This window comes from Microcaecilia unicolor, chromosome 2 (genome assembly GCF_901765095.1).
Source record: "Microcaecilia unicolor chromosome 2, aMicUni1.1, whole genome shotgun sequence".
Lineage (NCBI taxonomy): Eukaryota > Metazoa > Chordata > Amphibia > Gymnophiona > Siphonopidae > Microcaecilia > Microcaecilia unicolor.
The window spans coordinates 584,692,790-584,712,620 of record NC_044032.1 but is presented as its reverse complement, the minus strand read 5'-3'; the positions used below and the strand labels follow the sequence as shown (position 1 = coordinate 584,712,620).

Here is a 19,831-nt window from a genome sequence, read left to right as displayed (position 1 = left end):
GGGGGATGGATGCTACTGGTCTGTAGTTAATTATTTCATTAGCATTTTTCTTTGTGTCTTTGGGTATGGGGGTGAGTAGAATATTTCCTTTCTCCTTTGGGAAGAGACCATTTTGTAGTATGTAGTTCAGATGTTCCGTGAGGTCTGTTATGAATAGTTGAGGAGCGAATGTTATGAGGTTGTTGGGGCATATGTCTAATTTACAGTGAGATTTAGCAAATCTCTTGAGCATTTGGGAGATGCTGCCTTCTGATAGTGTCTCGAAGTTTGTCCAGGTTCTGTCCGCAGGGTATACTCCAGGGTCTGGGTCTAGGCAGTCGAGGATTGTAGTGTAGTCGGTGGTGCTACTAGGTATCTGAAGTCGTAGTTTTACAATTTTCTCGTTGAAGTATTTCACGAGGCTGTCTGCTGTTGGAGCCTCTGTACTGTTAGGTGTGACTGGTGTGGTGTCTAGTAATTTATTCACTAGTTGGAAGAGTTTATGTGTGTCTTTGTAGTTTGGTCCGATTATGGTTTTGTAGTATGTTCTTTTAGTTTGTCCAGTCCTCGTATGTGGAGTTGTTTTTTTGTTTGTTCCATGCTCGTTCTAGCCTTCTAACTTGTGTTTTAAGTTTTTTCAGGTCTTCGTTGAAACATGGTAGTGAGTTCTTTCCGTGTGAGGTTCTGGTTTGGATCTGAGCTATGTCGTCTAGCATGTGTTTGCATCTTTTGTCCCATTCTTGGAGGAATTGGTGTGTATCAGTCTTTATAGTCCATTCATTATCGTAGATCTGTTGCCAAAATGTTGCTGGGTCTATTCTTCCTCTTGTGGTGTAGGTTTTTCATATTTGTTTATTGGGTGAATCTTTCTTTCGCCATTGGAGGCGGAGTTTTGCTTTGTAGTGGTCAGACCACGGTGTAGGTGTCCATTTTGTATCAGTTAGTACAAGGTTTAAATCGGGGTCGAATTTGAGGGGGGGCGTGAGGGCGGGACACAGGGAGGGAGGCCCGAAGGGAGGCAATCTGCAGACTGCCGCTGCTGCGCTTCTTTCACATGGAACGAGGTTGAGGTGAGGCGCTATGATTTGAATTCAGGGGGGCCTGGCCCGGTGGTGGACGGAGGGCGGTGGGTGGAGGGGCCGTGGCAACGATGACGACGATTTCAGGAGGGCCCCGGGCGTGGCCTTGCCCGGGGCCTGGCCCAGTCTCTCTGCGGCCCTGTATGTAGTCAGTTCTTTATGCTGACCTTCAAAATAGTGTTTTCTAAGGGAAAACAACTGTGGCCAAATCATCCATACACACCCAGTTTTACTGCTGCTAAGCCCAAATTTTCCTGAGGACATCCTCGCTGGACGCCCCTGCGAAGGGGCGGGGAAACCTGTATTATTGAAACAAGATGGGTGTCCATCTTTTGTTAACATAATACGGTCGGGGACGCCATAATCGCGAAATTTAGGTCATCCTTAGAGATGGTTGTCCCCGATTTTCGGCGATAATGGAAACTGAGGACGCCCATCTCAGAAACGACCAAATCCAAGCCCTTTGGCCGTGGGAGGAGCCAGCATTCGTAGTGCACTAGCCCCCCTGATATGCCAAGACACCAACCGGGTACCCTAAGGGGCACTGCAGTGGACTTCATAAATTGCTCCCAGGTGTACAGCTTCCTTACCTTGTGTACTCAGCCCCCCCAAAACCCACTCCCCACAACTGTACACCACTACACCACTACCATAGCCCTTACGGGTGAAGGGGGGCACCTATATGTGGGTACAGTGGGTTTGTGATGGGTTTTGAAGGGCTCACATTTACCACCACAAGTGTAACAGGTGGGGGGGATGGGCCTGGGTCCGCCTGCCTGAAGTGCACTGCACCCACTAAAACTGCTCCAGGGACCTGCATACTGCTGTCATGGAGCTAGGTATAATATTTGAGGCTGGCATAGAGGCTGTAAAAATATATATTTTTAATTTTTTTGGAGTGTGGGAGGGGGTTAGTGACTACTGGGGGAGTAAGGGGAGGTCATCCCCGAATTCCTCCAGTGGTCATTTAGGGCACATTTTTGTGGCTTGGTCGCAAGAAAAAAATAAACAGGTAAAGTCGCCCAAGTGTTTGTCATGGACGCCCTTCTTTTTTCCATTATCGGTCGAAGATGCCCATGTGTTAGGCACGCCCCAGTTCCGTCTTCGCTACGCCTTCAACACACCCCGGGGAACTTTGGTCGTCCCCGCGACTGAAAGCAGTTGAGGATGCCCAAAATCGGCTTTTGATTATGCCGATTTGGGCGACCCTGTGAGAAGGACGCCCATCTTCGGATTTGTGTTGAAAGATGGGAACCCTTTTCTTTTGAAAATAAGCCTGATAGTAACATAGTAGATGACTGCAGATAAAGATCTGTACAGTCCAGCCAATCTGTCCAGTAAGATAAATTCATAGCATAAGATATGATGCGATACTACATATGCATATTTGATCTTGATTTGTACTTGCCATTTTCAGGGCACAGACCGTAGAAGTCTGCCTGGCACTGGCATTGTTCTCCAACTACTGAAGCTGTCATTGAAGCCTCACTCCAATGCTTCCAAATCTGTCCTGCCACGTTCAGGGCACAGACTGTAGAAGTCTGCCTGGCACTGATTTTGCTTCCCAATTACTGGAGTTGACATTTAATCACCACTAAGTTTGTTTGGTTCCATTCTTTCCATACAGGATTCCGTTGTGGTTATCCCACACATTTTTGAATTCCATCTTTTTTCAGCACATGACAGTGATGAGTGCTAGCTGCTACTTGTCTGAGGTCTTTTTTCCTCCGTCTTTTATAATTCATAATTTATGCTTATGATACATGCTAACAGGCACTTACAAATTTTAAAGAAGTGCCCAATGGCCAGGGCTTTAGACGAGGAGTTAAGGGAGTTCTTTCATAATAAGGTTCACAAGATTAAACTTGAATTCTCAACCAGGTCACCTTCATCTCTCCTTCCCTTAGTCCATTCTCTCAACACTCCAACCCCTGCCTCCTTTTCTTCCTTTTCTGAAATCACTGAAGAGGAAACTACACATCTTCTTTCCTCCTTAAAACTAACTACCTGTTCCTCTGATCCTATTCCCACCCATCTACTTAACACTATCTCTCCTACTGTCATCCCGTTTATCTGTCATATCCTGAATCTTTCACTGTCCACTGCGACTGTTCCTGATGCCTTCAAACATGTCGTAGTCACACCACTCCTTAAAAAACCTTAATTGGACCCTACCTGTCCTTCCAACTATCACCCCATCTCCCTCCTTCCTTACCTATCCAAGATACTTGAACGTGCTGTTCACCGCCGTTGCCTTGACTTTCTCTCATCTCAAGCTATTCCTGATCCACTTCAATCTGGCTTTCGCCCCCCTTCATTCAACTGAAACAACGCTTGCTAAAGTCTCCAATGCTCTGTTCCTAGCCAGATCCAAAGGTCTCTATTCTATCCTCATCCTTCTCAATCTATCTGCTGCTTTTGAAACTGTTGATCACAGCCTGCTCCTTGATACGCTGTCCTCACTTGGATTTCAGGGCTCTGTTCTTTCCTGGTTCTCTTCTTATCTCTCCCAGCATACCTTTAGTGTATACTCTAGTGGATCCTCTTCTACTTCTATCCCACTGTCAGTTGGTGTAACCTCAGGGATCTGTGCTGGGACCTCTTCTCTTCTCCATCTATACTTCTTCCCTTGGTACTCTGATCTCATCCCATGGTTTTCAGTATCATCTTTACGCTGATGACTCCCAGATCTACCTCTATTAGATTGTAAGCTCTTTGAGCAGGGACTGTCTTTCTTCTATGTTTGTGCAGTGCTGCGTATGCCTTGTAGCGCTATAGAAATGCTAAATAGTAGTAGTAGTAGCCGAAATCCAGGCCAAAGTATCAGCCTGCCTGTCTGACATTGCTGCCTGGATGTCTCAGCGCCATCTGAAACTAAACATGACCAAGACTGAGCTTCTTATCTTTCCCCCTAAACCAACCTCTCCTCCTCCCCCATTCTCTATTTCTGTGGATAACACTCTCATCCTTCCTGTCTCATCAGCTCGTAACCTTGGGGTCATCTTCGACTCCTCCCTCTCCTTCTCTGCACATATTCAACATACTGTTAAAACCTGTCGTTTCTTTCTCTATAATATCAGCAAAATTCGCCCTTTCCTTTCTGAGCACACTACCAGAACCCTCATTCACGCTCTTATCACCTCTCGCTTAGACTATTGCAACTTGCTTCTCACAGGTCTCCCACTTAGCCATCTCTCTCCTCTTCAATCTGTTCAAAATTCTGCTGCACGACTAATATTCCGCCAGGGTCATTATGCTCATATTAGCCCTCTCCTCAAGTCACTTCACTGGCTTCCTATCCGTTTCGGCAATACAGTTCAAACTCCTCTTATTGACCTATAAGTGCATTCACTCTGCAGCTCCTCAGTACCTCTCCACTCTCATCTCTCCCTACATTCCTCCCCGGGAACTCCATTCACTAGGTAAATCTCTCTTATCTGCACCCTTCTCCTCCACCGCTAACTCAAGACTCTGTTCCTTTTATCTTGCTGCACCATATGCCTGGAATAGACTTACTGAGCTGGTACGTCAAGCTCCATTTCTGGCCGTCTTCAAATCTAAGCTAAAAGCCCACCTTTTTGATGCTGCTTTTAACTCCTAACCCTTATTCACTTGTTCAGAACCCTTATTTTATCATCCTCACCTTAATATTCCCTTATCTCTTGTTTATTCTGTTTATCTGTCCTAATTAGATTGTAAGCTCTGTCGAGCAGGGACTGTTTCTTCATGTTCAAGTGTACAGCGCTGTGTACGTTTAGTAGCGCTATAGAAATGATAAGTAACATAGTAGATGACGGCAGAAAAAGACCTGCACGGTCCATCCAGTCTGCCCAACAAGATAACTCATATGTGCTACTCCTTGTGTATACCCTACTTTGATTTGTACCTGTGCTCTTCAGGGCACAGACCGTATAAGTCTGCCCAGCACTATCCCCGCCTCCCAACCACCAGCCCTGCCTCCCAACCACCGGCTCTGGCACAGACCGTACAAGTCTGCCCAGCACTATCCCCGCCTCCCAACCACCAGTCCCGCTTCCCACCAACGGCTCTGGCACAGACCGTATAAGTCTTCCCAGCACTATCCCTGCCTCCCTACCACCAGCCCCGCCTCCCGATCTTGACTAAGCTCCTGAGGATCCCTTCCTTCGGCACAGGATTCCTTTATGCTTATCCCACGCATGTTTGAATTCCGTTACTGTTTTCATTTCCATCACCTCCCGCAGGAGGGCATTCCAAACATCCACCACTCTCTCCATGAAAAAATACTTCCTGACATTTTTCTTGAGTCTGCCCCCCTTCAATCTCATTTCATGTCCTCTCGTTCTACCATCTTCCCATCTCCGGAAAAGATTTGTTTGCGGATTAATACCTTTCAAATATTTTAATGTCTGTATCATATCACCCCTGTTTCTCCTTTCCTCCAGAGTATACATGTTTAGCTCAGCAAGTCTCTCCTCATACATCTTGTAACGCAAATCCCATACCATTCTCGTAGCATTTCTTTGCACCGCTTCAATTCTTTTTACATCCTTAACAAGATATGGCCTCCAAAACTGAACACAATACTCCAGGTGGAGCCTCACCAACGACTTATACAGGGGCATCAACACCCCCTTCCTTCTGTTGGTCACACCTCTCTCTATACAGCCTAACAACCTTCTAGCTACGGCCACCGCCTTGTCACACTGTTTTGTCGCCTTCAAATCCTCAGATACTATCACCCCAAGATCCCTCTCTCCGCCCGTACCTATCAGACTCTCCCCGCCTAACACATACGTCTCCCGTGGATTTCTATTCCCTAAGTGCATCACTTTGCATTTCTTCGCATTGAATTTTAATTGCCAAACCTTAGACCATTCTTCTAGCTTCCTCAAAGTAGTAGTAGTAGTAGTAGTAGTTAATTCTCTGTTGTTTATTTCTGCCTCCAAAATGAAAACAAATTAAAATGTCAACCTCACTAAATCAGTGGCACGTACAGATAAAAATTTGTAAAATGAGGCTACACATAAAATTGGTCTTATAATAAAATATGCCACTATGTAAAAAATATACTGCTATCAAAAAGCAGTGAACCTCAGCAGTTCCTATTCCCACAAACATTTACAAAAAAAATAAAATGTACTGTAAATTGTGAATTATAAAATATGGACAAAAAAAGTCCTCAGACTTAAGTAGCTGCTAGCACATCAAATGCTGCCAAAAGCATGATTATATGTCGCGTTCTCGAGGGCCTTGGCATTCTGTCAGGTCCTCGAGGCAGGACTGGAGTTCGTGAGCCCTTGGGCCATTGCTGAGGAGTGGCAGCGGCAGGCAAGACCACCTCGGGACTGGAAACATAGAAGAGCAGTACTGAAACTCTGGACTGGAGTAGTACAAGGCAGGCAGCTAGAACAGATGAGACAGGAACAGCTTCACCTGCACCTAGCCACCGTTCCTTCGGAGTTGAGCTCCGAAGTGCAGGCGGCCGGCAGGACTTGCAGGATAAGGCAGGAACTGAAGATCCAGAGGACCCACCCTGGGTCTGGGATACACGAGGGCAACAGGGCATGGAACTAGACTCAGACAGTGTGCTGATGCAAAGCCACTAGCAAGACCCAGAAGACAGACCAAGGAACACAAGGCGTACAGAAGCTAGCAGGAGCAAGGACTAGGGCAGCAACACACTAGGCAGAACGGGGATCCGGGAACCCCACAGGGTAAACCCTCTAGCTAGGTGGAGACAGGAAACAGGAATAATCACCCAGGAAAACACACTAGCCAGACAGATACAGGATTCAGGATATACCTCAGGATATACAAGCAGGGTAGGCACACAGGCTAGGCAAGGCAGGGTTCAGGGTAAAGAGAGCAAACCAGGAATAACAGGCCAAGGGTCTTGGGCAGGCAGCACAGCAAACAGAGTAACCAGGAAGAACAGGCCAAGGGTCTGAAGCCACAGCCGTTCCACACACTGACTGGGGAACCCACAAAGGCTGAGGCTTCACATACAGAGAACAAACCCGGACAAAGGCTTCACCCCAACACAGGGTAAGCCTGGAGCAGAGGCTTCACCCCAAACACAGGGTAAGCCAGGAACAGAGGCTCCACCCCAAACACAGGGTAAGCCAGGAAGGACCCGCAGTCCACAGACAGACAGTGGCAGGGAAGACCCCCCACGGAAGGACAACAGAGACACAGACACAGAAAGAAACTGGGCTGGAACCCAGAGAGAGGCTAAGCAGTAGTGCAGCAGACACTTACTAACCTGACCTAAGAGCATAACACTTATGCAAAAGGCCCTGACTGCCAGCACAGCACTTCCTTATGAAGGCTCTCACTGATGAGTCACCAGCAGTAGGACAGAAGCAGGAAGTACACTGACCCCAAAGAGAGGCTTGACACACATAGGAAGTGAGCCCACAGGAAAGACAAGCAGGAGCCATCTTGGAAGCTGGCACAGAGCCGGTGGCAGCCATCTTAGATGCTGGCTTCCTAGAGAGGCATAGCCCACACAGGTGAGGTCTAGTGAAGCAATCAGCACAGAGACTAGAGACAAGACAAACACAGACAGAAGCCAGCAGAGCTGCTGACCCCCAGAAAGAAGGTAAGGCTGAGGGTGGTCACGGCCACAGACGTGACATTATAGGTAAAAAAAACAACAACCAAAACTGCATCTTATTATCAGTGAAAGCCACAAAGGGTTAACAGATATAATAAATATAATATATGTACACACATATCATACACCATCTACAACCTAAATTTTGGGCTATACAAGAAAAAACAACACATTTTCTTTCCTTGATCCACAGATAGCTCAAAGCTCTCCTGCAAGTACTGTACAAGTCCACAAATCCAGATTGCTTGGGGACTGGGTCGGTCTGGATTTTCAGATTGTCTGGATTCTCAGGCAGTACTTTTAAAATTCAAATTTAAGAAAGAATAAAGAAGAGATGAACAGGCAAATTTTGTTGATTTATTCATTAACAAATACAGAATGCTTCATCTGCATGTCTCTCTCCCCCATCCAGAATCACCCCATCTCTATCTCTCTCCCCCCCCAACCAGCATCTACTACTACTACTAAGCATTTCTATAGCACTGCCAGGGTTACGCAGCGCTGTACAAGTTTAACATGGGGAAGGACCGTCCCTGCTCAAAAGAGCTTACAATCTAAATGTTACAAACTATGTAGTCAGTGTAGGTATCATGAGTGGGGCAGGTGGTTATGCGCCAAAAGCAAGGGAGAAGAGATGGGCTTTGAGTAAGGACTTGAAGATGGGCAGGGAGGGCGCATGACGTATGGGCTCGGGAAGGCTGTTCCAGGCATATGGTTATGCGAGGCAGAAGGGGCGGAGTCTGGAGTTAGCGGTGGTGGAGAAGGGTACAGATAGGAGTGATTTGTCCTGACAGCGGAGGTTACGGGCGGGAACATACGGGGAGAGGAGGGTAGAGAGGTACTGGGGGGCTGCAGATCGAGTGCATTTGAAGGTTAAAAGGAGAAGCTTGAACTGTATACGGTAGTGGATCGGGAGCCAGTGAAGTGACTTGAGGAGAGGGGTGATATGAGAGTATCGGTTCACGCGGTAGATAAGACGTGCGGCAGAATTTTGGACAGATTGAAGGGGGGATAGATGGTTAAGCGGGAGGTCAGTGAGAAGAAGGTTGCAATAGTCAAGACGAGAGGTGACGAGCGAGTGGACGAGGGTTCGGGTGGTCTGTTCAGAGAGGAATGGGCGAGTTTTGCTAATATTATAGAGGAAGAAGCGACAGGTCTTAGCTGTCTGCTGGATATGGGCAGAGGAGAGGGAGGAGTCGAAGATGACTCCGAGATTGCGGGCTGAAGCGACGGGGAGGATGAGGGCGTTGTCAACAGAGACGGAAAGTGGGGGAAGAGGCGAAGAGGGTTTGGGTGGAAAGACAAGGAGCTCAGTCTTTGCCATGTTCAGTTTCAGATGCCGGTTGGACATCCCAGCGATGTCGGGAGCATCTCTCTCCCTCTATGCCTCTCTTCCCCATCCAGCATCTCTTTCTCATCCAGCATTTCTCTCTCTCTCCATGTCTCTCTTCCCCATCAAGTATCACCTCATCTCTGTCTCTTCAGGTAAGAAAATGCCAGAGCTCAAAGGAGGGGGCCCAGTCCCCCCAAGACCTGTTAGGGTGACTACGCCCTCCCTCCTCACCTTGCATGGTCTGGCATCTCTCCCTCCCCTCCCAGCCCTGCCCGCAGCTCTCTCTCACTCCCACTTCCCAGTGTACCTTTTCAGACATAAGCAAATCTTCCATGCTGCAGCACCAGTGGCAGACTTAATCACAGGCTGCCTCTGGTCTGCACCAGGCCTTTCCCCTATGACTTGTTCCACCCCTTTTGAAGCAACTTCCTGTTTTCGAAAGTACAGGACAAAAAGTGGTGTGCAGCATTTGTAGTCTAGATTATTTGGTGGTCTGAATTTCTGGCATTGGGGTTTTTGGACCTGTACTGTAAGTCACTCTAGTCCAGGATTCAACAACTAACACTTAAACACAAGGCACAAGTATGTCCTAGCTTACATTTGTAGGATTACATAAAAAGTCATTGATCCCTTCACCTCAGAAAAGGTGGATAATTTAAAAAGGTAAAAGTAAAGGGAATGGGGTTTGATATACCATCTTTCTGTGATTACAATCAGTTTGCATATTATATACAGGTATATTATTTTGTTCCTGGGGCAAGGGAGGGTTGCCCAGATTCACAAGGAGTGGCAGAGGGAATCGAACCCGGCCACTCTACTAACCACTAGGCTATTCCTCAATGTAGCTCACACCTAACCCAGTCTTCAGGACTGGGCTCTCAGCCCTCTAGTTACTATGAATGCCAATTAAGGCCAATTCTAGACAGTTAAATACTATAAAAATAAAAGCAACAACAGAAGAATGACATGGAAAAGAAAGGAGAGGAGAACTGAAAAAGTGTAAACAAGAAAAAACAGAGATAAGCCTAACATTCACGACGCTGAAAATCAGGGCCCCTTAATAAGCTGCAAGGCCTTAGGAAAAAAAAAATCTTTTTTAAATTTAGGAAGGTATGTTTCCAATCCTTGATGGGTAGGTAAAGCATTCTATAGAATTGAGGTGAGGTAAGGAAAAGTCAAATGATGCATGATTTCCAAGTAAATCTTGGTAGGTGATGTTATTCCAGCGACCCCAAAGTGGAAGGTTTGTGTTTCTCTGCTGCACTCCGCCCCGTTTTGTAATGTCATTCCATTGACTCCAAAGGGGAAGGTTTCTGTTTCTAGTGATCTGTTAGTTTTCTATATAATCAACTTGGCTGCAGAGTTTGTGCCGCCACAGGGCATACCAAAGCAGCACATACAAGGAACATGCTTTTGTTTCTTGGACAAGTTCCTTGGGGCAACTCTTGGGACTAATCCTCGCTATTCATCTACCCCCAACTACCGTCTTTTTCTGGGAATAGTTTTGGGTCTTTTTCTTCTCTTGACTTCCCACATGGGACCCTCTTCTATCCCTATTTTTTGGGGTCACAGTCTCCAACGTGCTAGTGATCTTGTTACTTGTGACTATCCCCCTTTCAAATTCCTTTTCTCAAGTTTCACCATACCCTTCTCTGTTCTGACGCTGTCTGTGGTTCCTCCTTTGAAGCCTCCCTTTTTAATTCACATTCCTTAAATAGTGAGGCCACTGCTCTTTCTGATCTTTCATTCATCCACTGCTAAGATTTTTTGCCTGACAGAAACCTGGCTGAGATCTGGAGAGGTCTCCTTGTTATTTCCCCCACCTAATTTTTCAATGCTTTACCGGTGCAGAACTCTATACAGATGACCTACCTTATCTGGAGCTCATTCTGTTGCAACTGGGCCTTCAGACACTGTTGCACATTCTTCTGCTTTATTTTCTGCCTGTTTTTTCTTCTACACAATGGGACAGTCTTCTTCAGACACTCTCCAAAGTGTCTGTGGACTACCCCGACCTTATTATTATGGGGGATTTCAATTTCCATGTTAATGCTCCCACTAGATACTACGATAAATTATGTCTCTCACTTCTTGAGGACCTTAGCCTTACTCAGTGTGTACCATTCCTGACTTATACAGCTGACAACACTCTAGATCATGTTCTCAACAGACTGTTGCATGATTCTATTGCATTCTTTCATTGTAATAGTTTTACATTCCTGTGGGCTGATCATTTTCAGATTACTTTTTTCTGTCCAATTTAACAACTTTGTCTCTACTCCCCAACCCCCTGTCAACTTTACACTACCCTCCGGGAGGTTTTCTTGTCTGGGTCCTCTTCAATTTCCTTCTTTTCTTTCACTGTTCTCTCTGGATTTTGGTGATTTGTCTTTAGAGGATCAGGCTGCCCTGTGGAACTCTACTCTCTCAAATTGCCTAGGCAACCTCCAGCTGCCCTACAGTTTATAGTTCCTGTTTCACTGGCAAGCACTGGTTTCGTGCAGGTTTCTGTCTTTTAAAGTGACAAACATGTGCCGAGAGACTATGGCAGAAATCCAAATCGGTAACAGCTTAGCCCAGTAAACATTGTTATAATTTTTATCATGCTTTTATTAAATTAGTAAAAAAGGAACTAATTCTCCTCCATAATTCTTTCTTCGGTGAATAGGCTTCAGAAACTTTACTCCATTATAATAGACCTTACTGTTCCCCATTTGATTTCATGTGACCCCCGCTGCCCTGGTACACTTTTTCATAGCAAAAGTCTAACCCTTCAATCTCACTTATCTGACATGCAGAACCTACCTACTTTAGCTACCACTACTCCCCCTCCTAACTTATCTCACTCATCTCAGTTAGATGACCCTTTGCATCTCCATCAAACTCAGGTATACATATAAAGTATCACATATCAAGTATAATGAGTTTATCTTGTTGGGAAGACTGGATGGACCATACAGGTCTTTATCTGCTTTCACTTACTATGTGCACCACTGGGATTCATGCAACCTGCCTACATTAACTAATGTTGTTCGCCTCACATATGATTTGAATCCAATCCCCTCTCGCTGGCTTATTTGACTCATCACAGTCTTCTCTCTGTGCTGTTACTCATCACTAGGAATAGCCTTTAAATGAGTTCCTTCTAATCTCTGTGGAAGCATGCAATTATTTGTCCTCTCATTAAAAAGTCCTCCTTGGTTATCTCTGGCACTTCCAGCTATCACCTTATTTCCAATTTATCTTTCATCTCTAAGATCACAGAGCTACTTGTGTTTCAACAGTTCACGGATTTTGTAGAGAAACATTATCTTTTGCACCCTTGTCAATCAGGGTTTCACAATGGTCATAGCTGTGAGACCATTCTCCCTGCACTCCTAAATACTTTCCGTTCTGCTATTGATCAAGGTGGTATCTCTGTCTTAGTCTCTCTGGATCTCATAGCGACTTTTGATACAGTTGACCTATCTTGTCTTCTCTCTAGGCTGTCTAATTTGGGAATAACGGGCTGTTTTTCACTGGTTCTCTTCTTTTCTGTGCTCATGTAAATTCTCTGACTCTTAACAAAAGAACATAAGAATAGCCATACTGGGTCAGACCAATGGTCCATCTAGCCCATTATCCTGTTTCCAACAATGGCCGAGCCAGGTCACAAATACTTTGAAGAAACCCAAATAGTGGCAACATTCCATGTTACCAATCTCAGGGGAAGCAGTAGCTTCCCCATGTCTGTCTCAACAGCAGACTATGGAGTTTACCTCCAGGAACCTGTCCTAACCTTTTTTAAACCTAGATACGCTAAGGGAAAATTAGGTTCTTACCTTGATAATTTTCTTTCCTTTAGTCACAGCAGATGAATCCATTAACTGATGGGTTGTATCTGCCTACCAGCAGGTGGAGATAGAGAACACTGAAAGCACATGGTGTTCCTGGACGCCCCACTCCTGCCTTCAGTATATGAAACTTCCAAAGCAGAGTGAATAAAAAAGGCAATATAACATAACTTTCCTCACAGAGAACAAACGCCCCAGAACCGGGGCAATAACCAAACAAAGCAGGGACGTTATCAACCTCCTGCAATAAAAACAGCATGTAGAAACTCTGATAGCTTGTCTTCAAGTACTCTTGATGAGGCACAATGTCTGTACGCAACATCTGTACAAAAACTAAAGTCAGTCAGGGAGGGATCATGGATTCATCTGCTGTGACTAAAGGAAAGAAAATTATCAAGGTAAGAACCTAATTTTCCCTTCCTTGTCATCAGCAGCAGATGAATCCATTAACTGATGTAATGTTTACTCCCTAAGTAGGGTGGGAATAGGCAACTCCGTGAGCAAGCACTTATGCTCCAAAATGCGCATCCTGCCGCGCTGCCACATCCAGCCTGTAATGCCACATGAAAGAGAGATGAGAAGCCCAGGTAGCCGCACAACAGATCTCCTGAAGAGAAAAAAAACACCTGTTTCAGCACACGAAGAGGACATTGCCCTCATAGAGTGCGCTGTAAACGCTTCAGGCGGCGACCACCCTGAAAGCAGATAAGCTGAAAAAATGAGTTCCTTAAGCCAAGTGACCTTAGACGCTGGAAACCCCCGTCAGGGACCTGCCAACAGAACAAATAAATGATCAGAATTCCTAAACTGATTTGACATCTGCAGATACTGCCACAGAACCCTGCGGACATCAAAAAGGCACGCAATTGCCCAAAGGAGTCCGGAAACTCCTCCTTAGAGAAGGAAGGAAGGAAGATGGGCTGGCTGAGGTGAAAAGCTGAAACCACCTTAGGCAGAAAAAAAAGGCACCGTACGAACAGTTACCCCAGATTCCGGGAACTGCAGAAAAGGATCCCGACAGGAAAGAGCCTGAAGCTCAGACACTCTTCTAGCCGACGTCATTGCCACTAAAAAAAAAACTGTCTTGAGAGTCACATCCTTCTCAGAAGCCCGTTTAAGAGGCTCAAATGGAGATCGCTGGAGTGCCTTCAACACGAGCCCCAGGTTCCAAGCAGGACAAGGCGACTGCAAAGGAGGACGGAGACGAAGCGCCCCTCTGAAAGGACGGAGACGAAGCGCCCCTCTGAGAAAACGGAGAATATCCGGATGAGCTGCAAGGGACAATCCGGAGACTTTCCCCCCGGAAGCAGGCCAATGCTGCCACTTGAACTCGAAGGGAATTGTAGGCCAGGCCCTTTTGTAGCCCGTCCTGCAAAAAGTCCAGCAAGAGCGAGACTGTTGCCAGAGTCGGCGAGATAGACTTTGGCGTAACCCATCAGTTAATGGATTCATCTGCTGTTGATGACAAGGAACTGCTGTTACTACATCCTCTGGCAAAAAAATATTTCATCCTATTTGTTTTACAAGTTTTTCCATGTAACTTACTTGAGTTTCCCTTAATCGTTGTACTTTTGGAATGAGTAAAAAAAATGATTCACTTCTACTCATTTTTCACTACTCAGGATTTTGTAGACCTCAATCATATTTCCCTTCATCTGTCTCTTTTCCAAGCTGAAGAGCCCTAAGCTCTTTAGCTTTTCCTCAATGAAGAGTTCCATTCCCTTAATCATTTTGGTCACCCTTCACTGAACCTTTTCTAATTCGCCTATATCTTTTTTGAAATATGGCAACCAGAACTGAATGCAATACTCAAGGTGAGGTTGAACCATGGAACGTTACAGAGGAATTACAGTATTTTCAGTCTTATTTCCCATCCCCTTCCTAATAATTCCTAGCATCCTGTTTGCTTTTTTCATGCCACCGCACACTGGGTAGAAGATTTCAGCTTATTATCTACAATGACAACTAGATCTTTTTCTTGGGTATTAACCCCCACTAGCATCAGGTAACAATGAATCAGATTAGTCTTTGCAAAGTGCATCATTTTGCATTTGTGCACATTAAATTTCATTTGCTAGGATTCTATTTCTGAACAATTTCCTATCCTCTGTGGGGTTCCCCAGGGCTTGGTTTTGGCTCCCCTGTTATTTAATTTATTTCTCAGTCCTCTTGCAATGCTAGTCCAGGATCTTGGCTTGCACACTTTTTATTACGCTGATGGTATTATGATTGTTTTCCCCACCAATTCTGTTTCTCCTGACCTTACCAAACTTCATGCATTATCTTTAGTTTCCCAATAGCTGGACAACAATCATCTTATTTTTAACTGCTCTAAAACTCTAATCACCTGGGTCATGAGTGAGACGATCACTTCTTTACTCACTCCTCAGATCAATGGTATTTTCTTCCAAAAATACCTTATAGACCAAGAATTGTCTTTCAAGGAGCAAATTGTGTCTTTGACTAAGACTGCCTTTTATCATCTTCGTCAATTGTGCATTATTCAATCACTGTTAGATGAAGCCTCTCAGGAAGCTTTTCTTTACAGATTCATTACTTCCAGGTTTAATTACTGCAACATTATTTAATCTGGTCTTCCCTTAGCATCTCTGCACCGCTTAGAAACAGTTCAAAACACTGCACTCCGAATTCTTATTCATTCCATGCACCTATGATCATATAACTTCACACCTTATTCAATATCACTGGCTCCCTATAGTTTGTTAAATAAATTTTTAAACTCAAGCATTTGGGGGCTTAGGGGTTTGGATGAGCTGGTTGAACCTCTATCTGCAATAAGCTTAGCATTAGGTCTTTGTCTTCTCTTTGTATTTGCTTGGAATGTATATATAGCACTTTCCCATTTTAATTGGAGTTCTTTTATTGTAAACCTCTGTGACCTGTGAAAGCCAAATGGAATAGTAAGTTGTAATAAACAAACGTCTGAAAATACCTAAGAATGTAGAATTACAATATACTTTGTTCATCTGAGAGAAAAGAGGTGAACCAATTTAGGACACATACATTAATACCTAATTCAGACAACCTAAAGATAAGAATAGATTGGTCAATGGGATCAAAAGCTGAACTCTAGTCCAACAGGATTACCACTGCAATTTGCCAGAATGCAACTGTAGTCTAAAATTATTTGTGAGGCCTACTAGAGTTGTGTCTGTGCTATTCAGTTCCTTAAAACCCTACTATCTTGGCTGCAAAACATCATTTTTTTTTGTCACAAAAGGCAAAGGTTGGTCTAGGACTACTTTTTCCAAGGTCTTTGAGATAAAGGTCAACTTTGATACTTGCCAATAGTGAGCAGGGATAAAAAGGTCAACCTTAGGCTTCTTGATTATGGGTGAATAATGGCCCCCTTACAAGGATTAGGGAAATGGTCAGATGACAAACTTTTACAGACCATTCCCAAAATAACCAGAATTAGACATGGCAGTGAGTTCTTATTAAGGTGGTGTAGGAGAAAATAAGAAGAGGATGTTGACAATTTTATAGATAAAATGAGTTCTGCTTTGAATATAAGAACAGACATACTGGGTCAGACCAAAGGTCCATTTAGCCCAGTATCCTGCTTCCAGCAATGGTCACTTCAGGTCACAAGTACCTGACAGAATCCAAATAGTAGCAAGATTCATCCTATTGATCCCAGTGGCTTTTCCATGTCTATCTCAACAGCAAACTATGGACTTTTCCTCCAGGAACTTGTCCAAACCTTTTTTAAACCCAGATACACTAACCTCTGATATCACATCATCTGGCAACGAGTTCCAGAGCTTAACTATTCATTGAGTGAAAAAATATTTCCTCCTGTTCGTTCTAAAAGCAGTACCATGTAACTTCCTTGAGTGTCCCCTAGCCTTTGTACTTTTCCAAAAAGTGAAAACAATCGATTTACGTGTACCTGTTCTACACCACTAGTATTTTGTAGACTTCACTAACATCCTCCCTCAGATGTCTATTTTCCAAGCTAAAGAGTCCTAACCTCTTCAGCTTTTCTTCATATAAGAGGAGTTCCATTCCCTTAATCATTTTGGTCACCCTTCTTTGAACATTTTCTAATTCTGCTTTATCTTTTTGTAAGATATGGTGACCAGAATTGCACACAATACTGAAGGTGTGGAGTGAATAAAGAGTGGGAAGTTAAACCCTCCCAGGTACTGAAGCCTCCTGGCGCAAAACTGGTGTTGAAATTTTTTATTGTCATTTGTTCAGTAGAACCTGAGTGTGACTGTTTCCTTGCAACTGTTTAAATGCTCCATGGCTCAAAGGTAGATTTTCCAGGTTCCTGCATAAGCAATCTGCCAGTTAAAAAATTAGTCAGAGACTTCTGCCTTATCAGCCCCTTGCTAGAGTCCAGGGGGTCATTTGGGCTTTGGCTGGTGATTGGTGGTTAATTAAGGAACTGTAGGATGACCCACATCTTTCTGCTGGGGAGCAGAAACCTAGAAATTATGGTACCTTCAAATAATCTGCTAATCACTAGCAGGCCCAGGGGTTTTTTTTTTGAGGGGGTACTTGTCTGCTAAAATTGGCCCATGGTCCCCACGTTTTAATGAAAGAGCTCTGCCTCTACACAACAATTCTGCCTTGTCATAGATTCTGTGACTGTTTGCAAGGGGCCTGGCTATTGTGGAATGGATCCCTCAGTGATCACCCCACCCCTGAAGAGTGGCCTGGCATTTGAGTACCGGCACCTTTTTCGGTAGAAAAAAATGCACTGAACAGGCCAATCCTCCTAGTAGTGCTTCACCAGCAAGAAGATTCATGGGTCTCCCTCTCTACTGTCTCCTTATAAATGCAGGGGTTGGTGAGTTTCTGTCAGTTTCCTTCTTCCTCTTTTGAAATAATGAGTGGAGTGAAAAGGGTAGATGTGAAGCATCTGTTTACTCTTTCCAAAAATACTAGGACTAGGGGGCATTCAATGAAGCTACAAAGTATTAAATGTAAAACAAATTGGAGAAACGTTTTCTTCACTCAACGTGTAATTAAACTCTGGAATTCGTTGCCAGAGAATATGGTAAAGGCGGTTAGCTTAGCAGGGTTTAAAAAAGGTTTGGACGGCTTCATAAAGGGAAAGTCCATAGACCATTATTAAAATGGACTTAGGGAAAATCCACTGCTTATTTCTCACTGCTTATTTCTGGATAATCAACATAAAATGTTTTGTACTTTTTTGGGATCTTGCCAGGTATTTGTGACCTGGATTGGGCACTGTTGGAAACAGGATGCTGGGCTTGATGGACCTTTGGTCTGTCCCAGTATGGCAATACTTATATACTTATGAGAGGATATGACTTTGTCCCAATGTGTCACCCATATTTGTGAGTAGGTGGCCTGCTGTCCTCGGAGAACACCAGCTACAGGTAAGTGTGTATGTATTTATTGGATTTTGCTCACACCTTTTTCAGTGGTGGCTCAAACTGAGTTACATTCAGGTACACTAGGTATTTAGTTTCTTTGTTTTATGTTTTTGTTCCAGATCTAAAGTATTGGTAAATATAATTTTATATCCAGGACAAACAAATTATATATATCCTATAGAACCACAACTCAAAATATTAGGAATTATTCTTGATAAACATCTATCTCTTGAAAACCAGATTTCAGCAGTCACAGCAAATAGTTTCAAAACTTTATGGAAACTGAGAGGACTGGAGACTATTTTCCAGACATTCTGTCTAATAGTACAATCTTTAATATTACCCCAACTAGATTATTGCAACGCAGCATATGTAGTATGTAAAGAAAGCATGCTGAAATCACTGCAGACTGTTCAAAACACAGCAGCAAGTCGAAATACGACAGAGTAACCCCACTGCTTATCATGCTACACTGGCTCCCAATAAAGGCCAGACTATTCTTTAAAACTGGAATGTTAATTTTCAAAATACTGTTTGGTATGTCTCTTGATTACATGTTAGACTTTATCGAACTGTCCCCAAGAAATTGTGTCCAGGAACCAGAGGTTACTTATTGCTCCATCTACCCAAATGCAGAAACATAACCTACAAATCCATGTATACAGCTAGTTTTAGCTATCTGGGCTCCAAATGGTGGAATTCAATTCCCCAGGTCATAAAGAAGCACCACCAACTATCTCCATTTCAGGAAAGAATGAGATTATGGTGTCAGAATTAGAGGATACTGCCCCTCTTTGGATAAAAAAAATGAAGTCAAGAATAGAAAGTCATGGTCTGATGAGGAGATTGGAGTCTGGAGATGAGAACTGAAGAAAATAGAGCAAAGGTAGAGAAAACATGAGTTTGGGGAGATGAGAGAGCTTGACTGAAGACAAATTTATACTGTCTGACAGTTGAAAGAGAGATGTTTTGGCAAGAAAATCAATTTGGATATTCAGATGAAGAAACTTCAAAATTGTGAATATCTTAAAACTAGTATATATATAGTGAAACTGAGAAGAGTGCTGAGTGTTTTGAAGGCTACTAGCTGTCCATTTGTGGTGAAAACTGTCTTAGTTTAAGTTCTGGGCTGACTGTAGAAAATTCTTTGACTATTTTGTGATTCAGGAGTTTTTCCTCTGCTCAAGAAGAGAGGTTTAGACCCTACCTTGGAAGCAACCTATCACCCTGTGTCCAAGATAACGTTTTGGGCACAAGTGGTGGAAAGAGTGGTGTTGAATCCAGTGCAGGATTTCTTAGAAAGTACTGGGTGATTTGATCGGTCTCAGGCTGGATTTAGGATAGGCCACAGCAAGATGGTGCTGGTAGCAATGGTGGATCCAGCGTTTAAAATATTTGGATAGGGGTGGAGCTGGGACTCCTACCAAAATGGACCTAGGATCACCTCATATATCTTAAGATAGCATCCAGTAGTTATAGCAAGAGATTTTACTAGGTGATCAATCCAGGAATACTTTAGGTATTTCCGTCCAAATATCACCAGTGATGATAGAATCCTATTAAATGGGGGCCTTTGTGGACCCAAGATGAATTTTTAGTTTCACAGGAAAAGATTTATCTTTACTCTCATGTATATA

General features: G+C 44.0%; 1 protein-coding gene across 1 annotated transcript in view; it reads right to left on the bottom strand.

Moving 5' to 3' along the window:
- VEGFC (vascular endothelial growth factor C) overlaps positions 1-19,831 on the bottom strand; it is a 232,717-nt gene that overhangs the window by 83,054 nt on the left and 129,832 nt on the right. The gene's annotated exons all lie outside the window — the stretch shown is intronic.